The sequence below is a fragment of the Stegostoma tigrinum genome, chromosome 15 (assembly GCF_030684315.1).
Source record: "Stegostoma tigrinum isolate sSteTig4 chromosome 15, sSteTig4.hap1, whole genome shotgun sequence".
NCBI classification, from domain to species: domain Eukaryota; kingdom Metazoa; phylum Chordata; class Chondrichthyes; order Orectolobiformes; family Stegostomatidae; genus Stegostoma; species Stegostoma tigrinum.
The window spans coordinates 26379190-26397192 of record NC_081368.1 but is presented as its reverse complement, the minus strand read 5'-3'; the positions used below and the strand labels follow the sequence as shown (position 1 = coordinate 26397192).

General features: G+C 46.0%; 1 protein-coding gene across 1 annotated transcript in view; it reads right to left on the bottom strand.

The window, feature by feature from the left end:
- LOC125459018 (actin-binding protein WASF3-like) overlaps nucleotides 1–18003 on the bottom strand; it is a 125652-nt gene that overhangs the window by 92561 nt on the left and 15088 nt on the right. The window lies entirely within an intron of this gene.

Below are 18003 nucleotides of genomic sequence, written 5' to 3'. Positions count from 1 at the left end.
TGTCAGCATTCTTCATGAACAGTTCCCTCTTGGACACTCTGGTCTACTCCTCTCCCGTTCCGGACACCTCCCCTCACCCCATGGCACTTTCCGGTGTAATTACAGAAGGTACAGTCCTGGTCCATTTAGCTCCACCCTCCTCATTATTGACTTAACATAACTAATCTGCTGTTCTAAAGCCAACGCTTTTACACAAGCTGATATTGACCTTTCTATACAAGTCTCAATTCTGTAAGATCAGCCTTAACAATCATAGCAGAAGTTCTACTCTTTACAGAGTAAAGAGTGCTCTCCCCCGTGCAGTAACTTGGTCATTCATGCCATAGTGTGAACTAAGCTCCCTCATGCTGTTATCACTCCCAACAGTGTCCAATGCAGATGGGTTTGAGAGGTACTCTTCTCAATGAAACCTACATTTCCTGCCTCCTCGCTCCTAGTCTTCAGATGGTCACCACATTTTCATTCCTGAACGCTCTGCCAGGGAAGTGGTCCCCATATGGAATACACAATCCAGAACATTCAGCCTCCCTCATGCTCTGTAGTGACTCAAGCTGTCCACTCTCTCTCAGAACCCTCTTTTTTCAGAACAGCACCTCTTCCATCACTGCACAAGACTCCCTCATTCACCAAATTCTATGTACTCTGTGCACTAGCAAGGGCCTCCTGTATTTATACCAGAAAACAATCTGAAAATATGTATCAGCCAATCGGTAAAACTAGGCTGAATTCATCGGAAATGCGTAAAGCATCTCAGACCAAAGCCTATAAAATGTGAGGCTAGATGAACACAGCAGGCCCAGCAGCATCTCAGGAGCACAAAAGCTGACGTTTTGGGCCTAGACCCTTCATCAGAGATGGGGATGGGGTGAGGGCTCTGGAATAAATAGGGAGAGAGGGGGAGGCGGACCGAAGATGGAGAGAAAAGAAGATAGGTGGAGAGGAGAGTATAGGTGGGGAGGTGGGGAGGGGATAGGTCAGTCCAGGCAAGACGGACAGGTCAAGGAGGTGGGATGAGGTTAGTAGGTAGGAGATGGAGGTGCAGCTTGGGGTGGGAGGAAGGGATCAGTGAGAGGAAGAACAGGTTAGGGAAGCAGAGACAGGTTGGACTGGTTTTGGGATGCAGTGGGTGGAGGGGAAGAGCTGGGCTGGTTGTGTGGTGCAGTGGGGGGAGGGGACGAACTGGGCTAGTTTTGGGATGCAGTGGGGGAAGGGGAGATTTGGAAGCTGGTGAAGTCCACATTGATACCATTGGGCTGCAAGGTTCCCAAGCGGAATATGAGTTGCTGTTCCTGCAACCTTCGGGTGGCATCACTGTGGCACTGCAGGAGGCCCATGATGGACATGTCCAATTCTCTGGCCCCCAACACCTCATTTTCACCATGGACGTCTCGTCCCTATACACCTGTATTCCGCATGCAGATGGCCTCAAGGCCCTCCGCTTCTTCCTGTCCCGCAGGCCCGACCAGTCCCCCTCCACCGTAACCCTCATCCGCCTAGCCGAACTCGTCCTCACACTCAGCAACTTCTCTTTCGATTCCTCCCACTTCCTACAGACAAAGGGGGTGGCCATGGGCACCCGCATGGGCCCCAGCTATGTCTGCCTCTTTGTAGGTTACGTGGAACAGTCCCTCTTCCACACCTACACAGGCCCCAAACCCCACTTCTTCCTCCGTTACATTGATGACTGTATCGGCACCGCCTCTTGCTCCTCAGAGGAGCTCGAACAGTTCATCCACTTCACCAACAACTTCCACCCCGACCTTCAGTTCACCTGGGCCATCTCCAGCACATCCCTCACCTTCCTGGACCTCTCAGTCTCCATCTCAGGCAACCAGCTTGTAACTGATGTCCATTTCAAGCCCACCGACTCCCACAGCTACCTAGAATATACCTCCTCCCACCCACCCTCCCGCAAAAATTCCATCCCCTATTCCAAATTCCTCCACCTCCGCCGCATCTGCTCCCACGATGAGGGATTCCACTCCCGCACATCCCAGATGTCTAAGTTCTTCAAGGACCGCAACTTTCTCCTCACAGTGGTCGAGAACGCCCTCGGCTGCGTCTCCCGCATTTCCCGCAACACATCCCTCACACCCCGCCCCCGCCACAACCGCCCAAAGAGGATCCCCCTCGTTCTCACACACCACCCCACCAACCTCTGGATACAACGCATCATCCTCCGACACTTCCGCCATCTACAATCCGACCCCACCACCCAAGACATTTTTCCATCCCCACCCTTGTCTGCTTTCCGGAGAGACCACTCTCTCCGTGACTCCCTTGTTCGCTCCACACTGCCCTCCAACACCACCACACCTGGCACCTTCCCCTGCAACCGCAGGAAATGCTACACCTGCCCTCACACCTCCTGCCTCACCCCTATCCCAGGCCCCAAGATGACGTTCCATATTAAGCAGAGATTCACCTGCACATCTGCCAATGTGGTATACTGCATCCATTGTACCCGGTGTTGCTTCCTCTACATTGGGGAAACCAAGCAGAGGCTTGGGGACCGCCTTGCAGAACACCTCCGCTCGGTTTGCAATAAACAACTGCACCTCCCAGTCGCAAACCATTTCCACTCCCCCTCCCATTCTTTAGATGACGTGTCCATCATGGGCCTCCTACAGTGCCACAATGATGCCACCCAAAGGTTGCAGGAACAGCAACTCATATTCCGCTTGGGAATCTTGCAGCCCAATGGTATCAATGTGGACTTCACCAGCTTCCAAATCTCCCCTTCCCCCACCGCATCCCAAAACCAGCCCAGTTCGTCCCCTCCCCCCACTGCACCACACAACCAGCCCAGCTCTTCCCCTCCACCCACTGCACCACACAACCAACCCAGCTCTTCCCCTCCACCCACTGCATCCCAAAACCAGTCCAACCTGTCTCTGCTTCCCTAACCTGTTCTTCCTCTCACCCATCCCTTCCTCCCACCCCAAGCCGCACCTCCATCTCCTACCTACTAACCTCATCCCACCTCCTTGACCTGTCCGTCTTCCCTGGACTGACCTATCCCCTCCCCACCTCCCCACCTATACTCTCCTCTCCACCTATCTTGTTTTCTCTCCATCTTCAGTCCGCCTCCCCCTCTCTCCCTATTTATTCCATAACCCATCCCCATCTCTGATGAAGGGTCTAGGCCCGAAACGTCAGCTTTTGTGCTCCTGAGATGCTGCTGGGCCTGCTGTGTCCATCCAGCCTCACATTTTATTGTCTTGGATTCTCCAGCATCTGCATTATCACTCAGACCAAAGCCTGGTGTCCACAAATTACTCTATTGCCCTTTGATCTCTTTCACAATTTTAATCAATGTATCCACCACGTAAAGACAGCACAGAAATATTTCACCTCCACAAATATCCCAGAACTGAATTATATTTCTTATAAGTTATTACTTTGCATATAACTTGCTAAAACATGTACATAAATCATGCAAATAGCAACTGCAGTTAAGATGTAGATCATGAATTGTTGACCTGCATGTGTTAGAAATGATGAAATGCATTATAATGGCCACAAACTGCTATTAAATTTGTATTTGTGATTCAGGTCCAACAGTTCAGCTCATTAAAGCCTGAAAACATGAAGCATTGGCTCATTGCTTTAACCAAAGAGATCTACCACAAACTATGTCCATGCGGTAAATCACAAATTCTGTTTAATGGATAATTACGTTTTTATTATGCATGCACATATTGAACGTAGACAATTATAAACCATTGTTAAATGTTCTTAACTTTCCCTACCTTCTTCGTACATACATTCCAAAATCCTGGGCAAGGATGTTGCTGCTATGAATTTTAGAGCTTCTCATTGCAGTGTTGAATATTTATAAAACATTGGCACAGAAATCTCACATTGCAAAGTCCCTTTGTAAAATAGCTGCACCATGAATCATGTTTTTCAGTATATTTTTCAGAGGCCAATGCTGCTGGAGTATTGTTTCATAATCACTGCACATGTTGTTGAAGGGCTTCCTTAAGGATGCCAGGGGTGGAAATGTTACATCATGGCACTGTTTTGGCTGAGTTTTGCATTAACAGCAATTTGTCTGACAATCTTCAATGGCCTTCAAAGCAATGCTCTTACTGAAATAGGGTGCGGAGCTAGATGAACACAGCAGGCTAAGCAGCATCTTAGGAGCAGGAAGGCTGACGTTTCGGGCCTCGACCCTTCAACAAAAGGGTCCAGGGCTGAAACATCAGCCTTCCTGCTCCTAAGATGCTGCTTGGCCTGCTGTGTTCATCCAGCTCCACACCTTGTTATCTCAGATTCTCCAGCATCTGCAGTTCCTATTTTAGCTTACTGAAATACCTCCATAGAGACCAATATCCCATCACCTGTCACTCTTTATTTACATGTGCAGTGTCATCTTGGAGTGAGCAGAACCTCTGACTGTCCTGTTCTTATTTGTCAGCCAGGCCTCTCTGATTGGCAGACCCAATCTGGGAACACATATTCCATGAGGTTCACCTGGCTGACCTCATTACAATTACACGCCATAAAACTTAAACTTTAATATGAGCTTGCATCTGATTCTAACTTCCTTGTATTGATGGCTAAGATCACTTATTATTTTTGGACAATGTAAAGTATCAGATGCTGCATATCATTACATTTTTCAAGTAATCGACTAAAAACTATTTCTTGGTAAATTTGTAACAATATCCCATTACTTAATCCTTCTGAGTAAAAGTAACTGCCATTGAGAGTATGGAACACCATGTGCTTGTAGCACAGGGATTTGACTGAAAACTGACTGGAAACAGAATGAACATTTCCTAAACAAAAAAAAAATCCCAACGAACTGCAGATGCTAGAAATCAGAAACAAGAGAAGAAATTGCTGGAAAAACTCAGTAGGTTGGACAGAAAACAGAATTAACACTTCGGGTCCAGTAATTCTTCTTCCGAAGAAGAGTCACTGGATCCAAAACAAAAACTCTGTTTTTGCTCCCAAATGCTGCCACACCTGATGAGTTTTTTAAATGATTTGTCTGTTGCATATAGGTGTACCTTTTAGCTAATCTTTGGAGTTCAATGTCACATATGGTTATGCCTTATCCATTAGGCTATCATGAACAGTTATGAAAAACCTTAATGCTGTATATCCAATTCTAAGGTAATTTACACCATTCATCTTGTGTTTCCAGAAATCTACTCCTAATGGTATGGCACAGATTGAAACTACCCTTGCTGGAAGTCCACAGAAGGCCAGGCAGCATCAGAGGAGCAGAAAGCTGACGTTTCAGATCAGGACCCTTCTTCAGGCTCCTGACCCGAAACGTCACCTTTCCTGCTCCTCTGATGCTGCCTGGTCTGCTGTGTTCCTCCAGCTCCACACTGTGTTATTTCAGACTCTGGCATCAGCAGTTCTTACTATCTCTTGTTGGTAGTCCACCATGATGTATTTCCTGGTTAATTTCACTCCAATTTCACTCCTGATATCTTCATTAAGTACACAGAATCCTGGCTTTAATCAACATCCAGGCTTTTAAACATTATCCACCTTCTACACCATTGTTTATCATACTATTTTACAGCATTCTGAGTCAGCTTAAATTGTGTGTAAAAAGAAACATTAAAAAAAAAATGGATAATGATTTTAAACATGTTATCATTGTCTTTAAGTACTACAGTTCTTCGTTTACTGTCTTGGGCACAGCACACTAAAGAACATGCCAACAAATCCAATAAAATTCCAAGAGCTTTTGTTGTGTTGGCAAAGAAGCTGCTCTGCACAATATTGCAGCTCTAATGCTTAATATTTTTCCCTCTGTAAATTCAGTTCTTTATTCCCTTCTAAATAAAGACCTTCTCATATTCTCCACGACCATTTTCATCATGACTTATCACAATGCTTTATGATTATCTTCATATATCCTACAATGTCATTAACTTTCCTTTCTGCAATAGCCTGGATAGGAAACAACTGATACTGATTTCAAAGTCTGAGGCTCAGAAAATGTAATAAGCATGCTGATTTTTGATCAGAGCATTATGGATTATTCTCACAGGGGAAATTTATAGTGGGAAACAAGAAAATAGCTGACAAACCAATGCATACTTCACATCTGTCTTCGCAAAGGGGGAAATGACATATCAGACATTACGGTAAACACAGGGTTTAGCGAGAGGCAGGAACTGAAGCAAATCTGTATTACTAGAGAAATTATGCTGGAGAAACCAATTGTATTGAAGGCTGATAAATTCCCAGGGCCTGATATTCTGCATTCCAGAATACTTAGGAACTGGTCCTAGAAATAGTGGACGCATTGGTGGTTGTCTTCCCAGTTTCTTCAGATTCTGAGCGGAGCGGGGGGCGCGCGAGAGAGGGAGCGGAGCGGGGGGCGCGCAAGCGAGGGAGCGGAGCGGGGGGCGCGCGAGCGAGGGAACAGTTCCTACAGATTGGAGGGTAGATAATGTAACCCCACTATTTAAAAAGGAAGGCAGGGAGAAAACAGGGAATTACACACCAGTCAGTAGTGGGGAAGATGATAGTGTCCATTGTCAAGGATTTTATAGCAGAACTCTTAGAAACCAGTGGTAGATTCAGACGCAGCATGGACTTATAAAAGGAAAGTCATGCTTGACAATCTGAGTTGTTCGAGGATATAGCTAGTACAGTTGATTGGGGAAGCCAGTGGATGTGGTGTATTTAGACATTCAGAAGGCTTTTGACAAAGTTCTACATAAGAGATTTATGCATAAAACTTAAGCACATGGGAATGGGGGGGTAATGTCCTAAGATTGGATAGAAAACTGGTCAGCAGGCAGAGTAGAAATAAATGGGTCTTTTTCTGAATGGCAGGCAGTGACTAGCGAGGTACTGTAAGTATTGGTACTAGGACCCCAGCTGTTCACAGTATGTATTAATAAATTAGAAGAGAGCACTGAATGAAAATATCTCAAAATCTTCAGAAGATACAGAGCTGGGCGGAAAGGTGCGGAGGATGCAGAGATGTTGCTCTGTGATGTGGACGGGCTGAGTGAGGGGGAAAATGCACGGCAGATGCAGTATAATGTGGATAAATGTGAGGTTATCCACTTTGGTAGCAAAAAAAAGGAAGGCAGATTATTATATTCATGGTTATAAATTGATAATGTTCAATGAGACCTGGGTGTCCTCATGCACCAGTCACAGAAAGTAAGTGTACAGGAGCAGCAGGCAGTAAAGAAGGTAAACTGCACGTCGGCCTTTACAGCGAGAGGATTCAACTACAGGGACAAAGATGTCTTGCTGCATTATACAGGGTATACCCTAGGCCACACCTGGAATATTAAGCAGTTTTGGTGTCCTCATCTGAGGATGGATGTTCTTGCTTTGGAGGGAGTGCAGCAAAGGCTTAGCAAATTACTTTGTGGGGAATGGCAGGACTGATGTATGAGGATTATACTCTTAGGGTTTAGAAGAATGAGGGTCACAGAGTCATACAACATGGAAACAGACCTTTGGTCCAACCAGTCCATGCTGAACATAATCCCAAACAAAACTAGTCCCACCTGCCTGCTCCTGGCCCATATCCCTCCAAATTTTCGTATGCATGTATTCATTCAAATATCTTTTAAACATTGTAATTGTACCCACATCTGCCACTTTGTCAGGAAGTTCATTCCACACGCAAACCACCCTCTGTGTTAAAAATTTGCTTCTCATGTCTTTTTAAATGCCTTTTTAAATCTCTCTCCTCTCACCTTAAGAGTGGTCGAAACTGTGCAACTCAGGGTCAAGGAACATAGTTGAGGCTAAAACACTATGTGTTTTCGAGAAATAGGTAGGTACAGTTCTTGTGGCTAAAGGGATCAAAGAATATAGGAGAGGAAGATGAGATTAGCGTACTGACCTTGACAAATGCGATGATCATAATGAATGGTAGAGCAAGATCGAGGGGTCCAATGACATACACCTGCACCTATCTTCTATGATACTATGTTTCTTGTCTTCATAGATTTCCTAAATTGATTATTTCTGGTTTCTGCCCATACACCCTACTGCCCAAAAGTTCTTTATGATCCTGGTCTCCCAGTTGTACGAGAGAGTACCGCTACAGGAGACAGCATTACTGTAAGGTGGGAGGAGCAGCAAGAACAGAAACACTAGTTGAACTAAAACTTGAAAAACAAACCAATTCATTTAAGAACTATTTGAGATGAACACATGAAATGACACAGCATACAAGGGTATAGACCAACTGCTGGTAAATGGCATTAGAATAGATAGATGACCGCCACAGGCATGATGGGCTAAAGGGTCTCTGTAAAACTCTGACTGTATGACTCTCTCTATGATTCCTGATAGTAGTTCAACATTCCTGCTGGACTGTTTGTTATGAGAACCATTAACAATAACCTTTGCTACACTTCCTCGATGGCAAGAACATTCTTCTTCAGATAAGGGAGACTAAAACTGCTCTCAATATTCCAGGCGTGGCCTCACAATTCTCACTCCCTTCCTTCTCATCACCTTCCACTCATGGTTGCCCCTTTACATATTACATGTCTTCACTCATCACATGTGTGGACTTGAAACAATTCCTTCAGATAAATATTATACTGTAAAAGTTACATTTTGTTTTAAGACAGTGACAGCAATTACTGGCAGCATAAAAAAAGGTGGAGGGCTAAAAATTAGTACATAGCTATTTACTGACGCAGTGGTCACAATTTGCTCTTTATCCAAGCCCGCTCACATTGATCTAGACAACTTGCAAAATTCTCACTGAATCATAATTTCTAGATATCAAACAGCCTAGCTCAACCCATGCTACTACATGGCTACTCACAACAATGGCCCCTAACAAATGTTGCAGGTAGATTGTTTTAATTTGAAAGCTGGTAATGCTTTTTCTTAAAGAGAAGCTTTAATTAATCAAGGAGCTAGTGACTGCAATGACTGAAGAGAGAGGACAGCTTGGTTCATAGTGCGTGCTTGAGGTCTGAATCATACAGACTGTCAGAAAGAGACACACCAGCTCCAGCAAGATGCCACCAAGCACTCAAATAACGTTTTTTGAAAGCGATGGGGAACTGGAGATCAGGGAGATCCGAGAAGTTCAGCCCTGAGGACCTGGTAACAATTTTCAGAGGGTTTAAAGACTTCTGGCAGATGGCCAAGATGGACGAACACATCTCGTCCTGATTTTCACAACATAATGCATTTTCATCCTCTCACACTGCCCAACGCACACACTGTCCCACGCACCCAGCAGCAGACCCTAGCACTCAGAAACTCTGACCCCTAACCTCAGCCCCACAATCTTTCAATGATGTCAGCCACTCATCTACCGAGCCCTGTTGGCATATAACTTCACTTTTTTCAGTTAGAGAAGTTGCATAGCCCAAATACGGAGTCACAAAATTACTGATATTTTTAATCTCCCTCTTGCAAGATAAGGTCACCCAACATCACAGGGAACAGCAGACAGCCAGAGGGCTAGGCCAGGCCATCATTCTTTGAGTCCAGCAGAGAAAGCAGTGCTCAACATCACGGGACTGGCTGTAAGAAAGCCCTTTGCACTTGCAAATTCCCTCCCAAGCTTTTCACCATCCTGGCCTGGAAACATATCATTGTTCCTTCTGTGTCTCTGCACTGAAATCTTGGCATTTCTTCTCTCATGGTACCTACACCAAATGGACTACTAACTTCTCAACAGCAAGTAGGATGGGCAATAAATGCTGACCCAGCCAGTGAGGTCCACTTCCCATGAGTGAATAAAAACCAACCCTCGCCTAGTTTGTCCGACATGTAACTCTTGATCCTGAGCACTGTGGTTGGCTCTTAACCTCCCTGTAAAATGGACCAGACGGTTGATCAATTGAAGGGCAATTAATAATGGGCAACTAAAGTCAATCTTGTCAACAATGCCAGCATCCCATGAAAGAATTTTTATAAACAATATACAAGCCTCAGGTGACAGGACCATGGGCCTCCTGCCATCCCAACCTTCTCCTTCTATCTTTTGCTTTCAGATGTGTAAGAACGGCCACTTGCCTGGCCTCTCGGAGAGAGAGAGAGTGACAGAGAGAGAGAGAGAGAGAGAGAGAGATGGAGGACGCTGCCAGTCTACCTATATGACAAAGGGGCGCAATGACTTGATCTGACATCACAACCACCAACATTAAGACTGCACATAACCTAGAGGACAGTGTGGCATTGGAATCTATTGTAATGAGTCTGCAACCAGGGAAAGGATAACTCGTGAATCAACTTACTGAAAGACAAGGTTAAAGCCAAGCTCTGCTACAGAGCTGACAACCTTTGCTGCTATCAAGAAGCATGGTGAAGCGTAGCTCGGAGGACACTGTGCAGAGTTTGGAGCACGTTCTTTTTGCTACGCTCGTGGCAGCCAACTCAATGATAACATTAGTAAATCTACTTGTAATGCACTGTCCAAACACTCCATAAGTTTTCACTGCAGAACAGGTGAAAGCCATGCAATATCTCATTGCTGCCATGGGAGGTCAGACAAGTCAATGAGATTGATGTCTGTGGTCACACGGGTGAATTGATAAAAGTGATACCATTATTCTGTGGGTGCCAATGCCCAAGGAACTGTAGGATTGCACATAATCCAGCAATCTGTCCTCCAGTAGAACTAGGATAGATGAGATTCCTTTCACCTTACCCTCTGCCAGAGGTGACAGTGGTTCCTTGGAGCATGAACCTGCAGTCCTCTCTGAGTAACAGCAATTGTGCTCCCATCACTACCACTCCCTTGCAAACTTGATGTGGCCTCTCAGTCACTCAGTGCAGACTGTTGTCAGCCATGTGGTGTAAGCAGTCCAAAGCCTGCTTGAAGGTACCCTATCAAACCTCCCTCAGTAAATGGCAGCCATCATTCGCAGACATGTTGCAGGTGGTGGTGGGGTGGTAGGTGGGTGCGGTAAGACAGTACTGGCATAAGGCAGTCCCCAGGGAACACACACATTAATACGTCAGTTTTGTTTATTCAATTGGCTGTCTTTGGACAAGATGTTAATGAAATGGATAATAAAATGTAAGGCTGGATGAACACAGCTGGCCCAGCAGCATCTCAGGAGCACAAAAGCTGATGTTTCAGGCCTAGACCCTTCATCAGAGAGGGGGATGGGGTGAGGGTTCTGGAATAAATAGGGAGGGAGGGGGAGGCGGACCGAAGATGGAGAGAAAAGAAGATAGGTGGAGAGGAGAGTATAGGTGGGGAGGTAGGGAGGAGATAGGTCAGTCCAGGGAAGACGGGCAGGTCAAGGAGGTGGGATGAGGTTAGTAGGTAGGAGATGGAGGTGCGGCTTGGGGTGGGAGGAAGGGATGGGTGAGAGGAAGAACAGGTTAGGGAGGCAGAGACAGGTTGGACTGGTTTTGGGATGCAGAGGGGGGAGGGGAAGAGCTGGGCTGGTTGTGTGGTGCAGTGGGGGGAGGGGACGAACTGGGCTGGTTTTGGGATCCGGTGGGGGAAGGGGAGATTTTGAAGGTTGTGAAGTCCACATTGATACCATTGGGCTGCAAGGTTCCCAAGCGGAATATGAGTTGCTGTTCCTGCAACCTTCGGGTGGCGTCATTGTGGAAATCGCAAACCATTTCCACTCCCCCTCCCATTCTTTAGATGACATGTCCATCATGCAGAAGGCCCATGATGGACATGTCATCTAAAGAATGGGAGGGGGAGTGGAAATGGTTTGCGACTGGGAGGTGCAGTTGGTTTGATTTTTGTTTTGTTATGGGATGTCCAAGGTGATGCCATGATGGAGCATTTAAACTCAATGTTATACTGGGGAAGGAAAGATGGGGGGTGTGCCAAACAGAAACTGTCCTACGGGAATGAAAGCAAAGATGTTTCAAATTCCTAGCGTCTGCAGTAAGAACCAACTAAGTCTGCAAAATCTAGCAGGTCAAACAGCAATCATACTGAGAAACAAAATTACCTTTTAAGGACTGATTAGGGATAGTCAACATGGCTTTGTGCTGGGAAATCAAGTCTCACTAACCTGATTGAGTTTTTTGAAGAAGTAACAAGGAGATTAATGAGGGCAGAGCAGTGAATGTGATCTATATGGGCTTCAGTAAGACATTCGACAAGGTTCCTCATGGTGGGCTAGTCAGCAAGGTCAGATCACATGGAACAGAGGGAGAACAAGCCATTTGGATACAGAACTGGCTTGAACGTAGAAGACCTCACATAGAAGGTAGCAGTGGAGGGCTGCTTTTCAGATTGGAAGCCTGTTACCAGTGGTGTGCCACAAGGATCAATGCTGGGTCCACTGCTTTTCATCATTTGTATAAATGATTTGGATGTGAATGTAGGAGATATGGTTAGCAAGTTTGCAGATGATACCAAAAGTGGAGGTGTAGTGGACAGTGAAGAAGGTGATTTCAGAGTACAACAGAATCTTGATCAGTTGAGCCAATGGGTCAAGGAGTGGCAGATGGAGTTTCATTTGGATAAATGTGAAGTGCTGCATTTTGGAAAGACAATTCAGGGAAGGACCTGCACACTTAATGGTAAGACCCTGGGGAGTACTGTAAAACAAAGAGACCTTGGAGTGCAGGTTCACAGTTCCCTGAAAGTGGGGTCACTGGTAGATAGGATTGCGAAGAAGGTGTTTGGCATGCTTTCCTTCATTGGCCCGTGCATTGAGTATAGAAGTTGGGAGGTCATGTGGCAACTGTAGAGGGCATTGGTTTGGCCACTGTTGGAATACTGCGTGCAATTCTGGTCTCACTGTCGTAGGGAAGATGTTGTGAAACTTGAAAAGGTTCAGAAAAACAGAGGTACAGAAAAGGTGGAATTTAACATCAAGCAATACAGGTAGAATATAAAGCTAGTCTCAATAGTGGTATCATGAAACTATCATCAATTGTAAAAACGAACCCTTTCACTGATGTCATTTAGCAAAGGATATCTGCCATTCTTATTTAGTCTGGCCTATGTTCCTACAGCAATGTGGTTGAGTCTTACCATTGCTCAGTTCATGTGTAATTAGGGATTGGCACCAAATGCTGGCCTCATCTATGCTGCCCTCATACCATGAAAGATTAAACTTTTTAAAAAACATGAAATGCACACAAATTGACCAGACACCCTTGCAATTCCAATACCTCGTTTTACCGATAGTAGGGGCCCGCAGAACAACTACTCCACAATCCTCACAAAGCAACATCATTGTGTTCTACTTTTCTTTTTGAAACGTCCCATTTACCTCTCCTGCCCCAGGAGAGGTCACCTCCTGGAGAATCAGTGCATGGTGCCCTGGGAGTTAGAAGATGTGTCACCTGTCCAGAAGGACCAAGTACCAGGCTAGAAAATCAATTCCACAGTACCTTTAACAGACATCCCCTCATGGCATGAGGTTTCAGATTGTATTGAAAGTACACTTCTGTGATCACCCACTGATTGATCAAAGGCACTGATCCTGGGTTAGATGCAGCACGAAAAGAGCTTTCTAAAATGTCATGGTGGGTGGTGGGCAGCGGGCCCTTCTTTGTAGAGGTTCCAATTTCTATGATGTTTAATCTATTTTTTGTTAATATTGTAGACACAAATGAAATGCAACCACAAACCCACATCACTCATGCAAAGTTGCGCCATCAAATCCTTGGGCCTCCATCAAAAATTGTAAGAGCTTCATCAAAAAGCAACCAAAACAATATTACAAGACTCCCACTAGTTTTGGCATGAGTAATGAATTTAAGAATTAGATCTTTTCCCTCTAAATATTTTACTATGGGGGCTCACTTGCTTCTGAAAGCATGCTCAGTTGATCATGATTGGCAAGGGTGTAAACTGGTCAGATTACAGGTCAAGTTGAAAAAGTATGGATCAAAAGTGGCTGATGACACAATCAGAAATGTCTTCACTCCCTCAGTCCATACACAGTATACTTGAGCTAATGCTGTGCGTTCTTTGAGGAACCCCGCAGAATGTGGCAGAAGTGTCTGATGGCATGACACCACAATTTTGTAACTTTGGGGTACCTGTAACAAAGGCACTAATGGCGTGACACAGTCCAAATCACAGCATAAAATATTATCTATTAAAAAGAATATAAGGAAACTCGAGTTAATGTCTACGCTCATGAAATTCTGAATCATTGTAACTATCCAACTCAACATCACTATGTTAAAAGAGCTATTAATAGACACACTGGCAGACAACCAATAATTTTCATAAGGCGTCCTCAATTTAAAGTGCTTGCTAAACCAAATCTTTTGTCAAAGGATATGAAAATAGACTTGTCCTAAGCACAAGCATTTATAAACACCACCAGAATAACTGTTAGCTTTCTTACATTGCCCAGGTAACTGAATTCAGAAGAAAAATTTACATAAAAACTCTTTACAGAGAAATGAGATAATAAAGTGTGAAGCTGGATGAACACAGCAGGCCAAGCAGCATCTCAGGAGCACAATGCTGACGTTTCAGGCCTAGACCCTTCATCAGAGAGGGGGATGGGGAGAGGGTTCTGGAATAAATGGGGAGAGAGGGGAAGGCGGACCGAAAATGGAGAGAAAGCAAGATAGGTGGAGAGGAGACTATAAGTGGGGAGGTGGGGAGGGGATAGGTCAGTCCAGGGAAGACGGACAGGTCAAGGAGGCGGGATGAGGTGGTAGGTAGGAAATGGAGGTGCGGCTTGAGTTTGGAGGAAGGAATGGGTGAGAGGAAGAACAGGGTAGGGAGGCAGAGACAGGCTGGGCTGGTTCTGGGATGCAGTGGGGGGAGGGGACGAACTGGGCTGGTTTTGGGATGCGGTGGGGGAAGGGGAGATTTTGAAGCTTGTGAAGTCCACATTGATACCATTGGGCTGCAGGGTACCCAAGCGGAATACGAGTTGCTGTTCCTGCAACCTTTGGGTGGCATCATTGTGGCACTGCAGAAAGCCCATGATGGACATGTCATCTAAAGAATGGGAGGGGGAGTTAAAATGGTTCGCGACTGGGAGGTGCAGTTGTTTATTGCGAACCGAGCGGAGGTCTTCTGCAAAGCGGTTTAAGAACAAGTTCACCTGCACATCTGCCAATGTGGTATACTGTATCCACTGTACCCAGTGTGGCTTCCTTTACATTGGGGAAACCAAGCGGAGGCTTGGGGACCACTTTGCAGAACACCTCCACTCGGTTCGCAATAAACAACTGCACCTCCCAGTCGCAAACCATTTCCACTCCCCCTCCCATTCTTTAGATGACATGTCCATCATGGGCCTCCTGCAGTGCCACAATGATGCCACCCGAAGGTTGCAGGAACAGCAACTCATATTCCGCTTTGGAACCCTGCAGCCCAATGGTATCAATGTGGACTTCAGCAGAAAATCTCCCCTTCCCCCACCAGATCCCAAAACCAGCCCAGTTCGTCCCCTCCCCCCACTGTACTACACAACCAGCCCAGCTCTTCCCCTCCACCCACTGCATCCCAAAACCAATCAACACATACGGACAAAATACTGAACTACAGGAGCAACCATCCCAACACCCACAAATGAACCTGCATTAGAACATTAATCCAACGAGCCACGACACACTGGAGCACAGAGGAACTACGCAGAGCAGAAGAAAATCACCTATACAGCATATTCAAAAAGAACGGGTACCCTATGAACACAGTCCACCGATTTCTCAGCAACAAAACAAAAGAAACAGACAAAACGGGCCCAGAAACCATAACCACTCTCCCCTACATCAAAGACATTTCCGAAATGACTGCCAGACTACTCGGACTGCTTGGCATCAGGGTAGCCCACAAACCCTCCAACACACTAAAACAGCAGCTAATGAACTTAAAAGACCCTATACGGACAACAAGCCAAACCAACATCATCTACAAAATACCTTACAAAAACTGAGACAAACACTCCATTGGACAAACTGGCAGGAAGCTAGCCACCAGGATACATGAACATCAACTAGCCACAAAACGACATGACCCACTATCACTCATATCCTTACATACAGATGAGGAAGGACACCACTTTGATTGGGACAACACAGCCATCCTAGGACAAGCCAAACAGAGACACGTACGAGAATTCCTACAGGCATGGCATTCCAACCGGAACTCCATCAACAAACACATTGGATCCAAATCAATCTACCATCCTCTGAGAAAAAGAACAGGAAATGACATCACCAACCCAAGGAAACCTAAACATATAAATAGAAAGCGGGACATAACACCAGCACTTCATCGGAGGCTCACCGATGATGTTACCTAGAATGGTGACAAAACGTCTGAAAACTAACCTTCCAGCTCAGCGAGCAAACTCACATCCAGAAACTCAACCTGAGCTACAAATCTTCTCAAAACTCACTAACAGCGCTCATATTTATGGCAGATATGAGGAAGAATTTCTTCTCTCAGAGGCAGTGAGTCTCTGGATTTCTTTACCACAGAAGTTTGTTGAGGCTGGGTCATTAAATATATTCAAAGCTGAGACAGATTTCTAATCAGTAAGGGAATCAAGTGCTGTGGGGAAGAGGCAGGAGAATGGAATTGAGGATTGATCTCATTGATTGAGAGAGAGGACTTGATGGTGCAAATTACCTAATTCTGTTCAAATGTCTTATGGGCCTATATCTTACTTCAACTATGCCAATTTAAGCTCATATCCATGTTCCTTCAATTCATCTTTCTTTTGAGTTTCTAATTCTAACATCTTCATGTCCGTTTCCCGTATTTTCACTTCCATTTCAAATTCTTCATTTTCTCTTGATGGTCCAGTCACCTCAGTTATAACTAAATATCACCATATTCCATTGTTTCACTATCCAACATAAATGGCCTCCCCTGTAATTCTTCTAAACCTAATGCTCTGCTATATCTGTGATAATGGGAACTGCAGATGCCAGAGAATCCAAGACAATAAAATGTGAGGCTGGATGGACACAGCAGGCCCAGCAGCATCTCAGGAGCACAAAAGCTGATGTTTCGGGCCTAGACCCTTTATCAGAGAGGGGGATGGGGAGAGGGTTCTGGAATAAATAGGGAGAGAGGGGGAGGCGGACCGAAGATGGAGAGAAAAGAAGATAGGTGGAGAGGAGAGTATAGGTGGGGAGGTAGGGAGGGGATAGGTCAGTCCAGGGAAGACGGACAGGTCAAGGAGGTGGGATGAATATAGTAGGTAGGAGATGGAGGTGCGGCTTGGGGTGGGAGGAAGGGATGGGTGAGAGGAAGAACAGGTTAGGGAGGCAGAGACAGGTTGGACTGGTTTTGGGATGCAGTGGGTGGAGGGGAAGAGCTGGGCTGGTTGTGTGGTGCAGTGGGGGGAGGGGGCGAACTGGGCTGGTTTTGGGATGCGGTGGGGCAAGGGGAGATTTTGAAGCTAGTGAAGTCCACATTGATACCATTGGGCTGCAGGCTTCCCAAGCGGAATATGAGTTGCTGTTCCTGCAACCTTCGGGTGGCATCATTGTGGCACTGCAGGAGGCCCATGATGGACATGGCCCTTGACCGCGTCTCCCGCATTTCCCGCAACACATTCCTCACACCCCGCCCCCGCCACAACCGCCCAAAGAGGATCCCCCTCGTTCTCACACACCATCCCAACAACCTCTGGATACAACGCATCATCCTCCGACACTTCCACCATCTACAATCCGACCCCACCACCCAAGACATTTTTCCATCCCCACCCCTGTCTGCTTTCCGGAGAGACCACTCTCTCCGTGACTCCCTTGTTCACTCCACACTGCCCTCCAACCCCCACACCTGGCACCTTCCCCTGCAACCGCAGGAAATGCTACACTTGCCCCCACACCTCCTCCCTCACCCCTATCCCAGGCCCCAAGATGACTTTCCACATTAAGCAGATGTTCGCCTGCACATCTGCCAATGTGGTATACTGCATCCACTGTACCCAGTGTGGTTTCCTCTACATTGGGGAACCAAGTGGAGGCTTGGGGACCGCTTTGCAGAACACCTCCGCTTGGTTCGCAATAAACAACTGCACCTCCCAGTCGCAAACCATTTCCACTCCCCCTCCCATTCTTTAGATGACATGTCCATCATGGGCCTCCTGCAGTGCCACAATG